The sequence below is a fragment of the Ahaetulla prasina genome, chromosome 5 (genome assembly GCF_028640845.1).
Source record: "Ahaetulla prasina isolate Xishuangbanna chromosome 5, ASM2864084v1, whole genome shotgun sequence".
NCBI classification, from domain to species: domain Eukaryota; kingdom Metazoa; phylum Chordata; class Lepidosauria; order Squamata; family Colubridae; genus Ahaetulla; species Ahaetulla prasina.
In genome coordinates, this window is record NC_080543.1 from 42351300 (window position 1) to 42355469 (window position 4170).

Here is a 4170-nt window from a genome sequence, read left to right on the forward strand (position 1 = left end):
ATGTCTGGAGATTCAGATGACTGCTTTTCTCACGGAAGGCTATTTTTGTCACATCCTAGATCACTGAATTTTTTTTAAAAGAGAGCAGTAGAGACAAAATTAAGTTATCATGACCTTCAGTTTTACTGCTTTTAGCAATAGAGTTTGATATTTTGGGGATATGTGGGGAATCCACCACATGCTAACTATAACTTGACTCTGCCTAATTTTTTTTGTAAAACAGAATTTTTACCACGAAATGGAAAATATGTTATATACAGTACATTGGATCAATATATATAAAAATATGGTGTATATTTATACCATATAGATCATTAATATAAAATGTACAACAAATGTATATGCTATATTTCTTTGTTGATCAAAATTGCATATTTAATATAGCTATAATATAAACAACACTTAAATTTGTATGAATATTGAAAAGAGAACGCTGCTATCAGTATTACTGTACTATTGCCATTTTTTCCTATATTAGAGTCATCTGGTTGCCATGAAAGTGACAATCATAATAAACAGAGATAGGCAGTATCTAGCAAAGAAAAGAAGCCATGGCATGCACAAACAAAGGGAACCAATTACATTTTGACTCCAATGCTTCATTTAAGTGAATCCTTCATTTCTTCTTTGGCTTAATCCATCAACACACACCAACACACACACATATAGAATAGAACAGAATAGAATAGCATTTTTTATTGGCCAAGTGTGATTGGACACACAAGGAATTTGTCTTGGTGCATATGCTCTCAGTGTACATAAAAGAAAAGATACCTTCATCAAGGTACAACACTTATAACCCTTAATGATAGTCATAGGGTACAAATTTAACACTTAATGATACAACACTTAATGATAGTCATAGGCTACAATTAAGCAATCAGGAATATACTCAGATTCTATATGAGATTATCAATAGTTTGAAGGTAACTACCATGAGAAATGATACCTATGGAAGGCGAGCTGGAGTGACAGACGACAGTAAAATGGCAGTTGTTTAGGAAGGAGGGAGCACATTCCAGGAAGGAGAGGGAGACAAGAGGTAGCATAATCCTCATAGAAGACAGAGGAAGAGGGTGAGGATACCCATGTCCTAGAATCTTCCAGGATATATTCTTAGGCTAAGAGTAGAAAGGGTTTCAAGATTCTGTCTGCTGTATGTAAGCAAATAAAGAACTGAACTCTGGCTAGATTGTCCCATTTCGTTCTTGGACTTAGTTTTTTTCGTAAAAAATTCTTTCCCCTTGCCACTGCTATCTTGGAACTATGGGAGAATGGGTCTAAGTTGTCTAGAGACTGCCAATATTGTAAAAAGCATACATTCATATTTTGTCTATAATAATGTTTCTGTTTCAGTCTGTGAGAAAATATTCATATTTTCTGTATGGTGGCAGCCCTCAGAAGATATTGTAGAAGAAACATAATTGTTCTGACAGAGTCCAATTATAGGTAATCCTGATTTAGCGACCACAATGAGGGATCTGGTAACTTGATCACCAAGTGATAAAGTTGCTAAGTGAAAAATCCCATGACTGCGATTTTATTTCAACTTTCCTTTTCTCCCACTCTTTGGAATGCTCACTGCAGTACAGGGATAATAACAAGAAGGGAAATCAGGCAGTTCAGCAGTTCGAATCCCTAGTGCTGCGTAACTGAGTGAGGTCCCGTTACTTGTCTCAGCTTCTGCAACCTAGCAGTTCAATAGCACGTAAAAAATGCAAGTAGAAAAAATAGGGACCACCTTTGTTGGGAAGATAACAGCATTCTATGCACCTTTGACATTTAGTCATGCCGGTCATATGACCACAGAGACATCTTCAGACAGTGCTGGCTCTTTGGCTTTGAAACGGATATAAGCATTGCCCCCTAGAGTCGGGAACAACTAGCACATATGTGCGAAGGGAACCTTTACCTTTAAGCAAGTACAGAATGGGGAATACACATTGAAGGGAATGCATGAGTGCTGTTGTTTGACTAGAATGCTCATGGGTATGAATCCCAAGATGCTTAGGAGGGAAATAACCTGTTGGAGCGAAAGTCTGAAAGTGTTTAAAGTCTGTCAGTTACAGGCAGCAGCTACAAGACACCTAATTAAGGACAGAATACTGAGCTTGTTTTCTTATGATACCTGTGGGAAACATAGTACGTTGTTGAGATTGTTTAAGCAATCTCTGTGCATTGCAAGTAAAGAAAAAAAAAAGTCAGGTAAACAATGTATGCTAATTAACTGTAACGGTGAACACATTATTATTATTATTATTATTATTATTATTATTATTATTATTATTATTATTATTATTATTATTATTATTATTATTATTATTATTCGTATTTGTATACCGCCCTATCTCCCGAAGGACTCAGGGCGGTTCACAGGCAAATAAAAACATATATATACAAATTAAGAAAACCATTAAAAAACTTATTCAAAAAGCCAAATTATTAAAAATAGTATAAATATTAAAACCAATTAAAACCCCTATAAAATTTAAAAACTAGTCCAGTCCTGCGCAGATGAATAGGTGTGTTTTAAGCTCACGACGGAAGGTTCGGAGGTCCGGAAGTTGACGGAGTCCTGGGGGGAGTTCGTTCCAGAGGGTGGGAGCCCCCACAGAGAAGGCCCTTCCCCTGGGCGCCGCCAGACGACACTGCCTAGCTGACGGCACCCTGAGGAGTCCCTCTCTGTGAGAGCGCACGGGCCGGTGAGAGGTATTCGGTAGCAGTAGACGGTCCCGTAAGTAACCCGGCCCTATGCCATGGAGCGTTTAAAGGTGGTTACCAAAACCTTGAAGCGCACCCGGAAGGCCACAGGTAGCCAGTGCAGTCTGCGCAGGATAGGTGTCATACGGGAGCCACGAGGGGCTCCCTCTATAACCCGCGCAGCCGCATTCTGAACTAACTGTAGTCTCCGGATGCCCTTCAAGGGGAGCCCCATGTAGAGAGCATTGCAGTAATCCAGGCGAGACGTCACGAGGGTGTGAGTGACCGTGCATAGGGCATCCCGGTCTAGAAAGGGGCGCAACTGGCGCACCAGGCGAACCTGGTAAAAAGCTCTCCTGGAGATGGCCGTCAAATGATCTTCAAAAGACAGCCGTTCATCCAGGAGGACGAAAATCCATGACAGAGAGATGCTGTGAAAGTTGAAAAAAAAGGCATTGGTTGCAAAGTTACTTTTTTATCATTGATATAACCTCATATAACCTCACTACCTTAGTGAGGCAATCACTAAGCAAGTTCTACCTCTACAAACTAGTCATTATTTTTGATCTCTTCTTGTTAGTTTGCTAAAGTACAGTAGATTAATTTTAATATTTCATAAGAAATACTGTTTTACTTACAGAGGTGAATGGTATATATATGAAGTTTCACTTATAGAAGTGAATGGATATAAATATATGACACTTCAGATGTCATATGACATTTGCCATCTTCCTTGGCCATGATTTATACTAGCTGGAGATGATAAGCAATTGGGGACCAACCACATCTGGAAGACTACAGATTGTCACTGCGACTTGTAATATTGTTTATAAGTAACAAGTCTTGGTGCAATTTTAAGCTTTCTCTGTTGGTTCTCTTTCTACAGATGTGGAAGATAAATATAGTTCTCCTTCATGCTTAGAATATGTTGGCTGAGCTTATATATAGTACAATATAGATAAGTACAATAGAATTTTGCACTTTTGTTCCAACACACAGTGTATGCAACTAGCTTGGTCCACTGTTTCTAGTCATTTAATGAATGATTATTTTTTTTTAAAAAAATCTGTAATTATTCGCTTTATATGTGTTCCTTGTGTTTCCAATCCAATTCCTTGTGTGTCCAATCACACTTGGCCAATAAAATTCTATTCTATTCTATATATTTAAGAAAAGACTTAAAAACAGGAAACTGGTGTAATGTCAGAATCCGCTTTGATTTTTTTGACCTGTAGGCTAAGATGGTCTTGCTTAGATTACTATTTCATCTCATCTTCTGAATTTACTCTTACACACCCCACTTCCTGCGTATATGGCCATTGAAATAGATCATCTTGCTAATGTGGCTATAGCATGAGGTCAGTCAACCAAACAACCTTCCATTCTATTTTGATTCTACATTAATCTTGGATCCTTCCAGTATTAGTTCTTTTTTTTTAAATTTCATTTTTTTTGTTACTGCTTCTGACA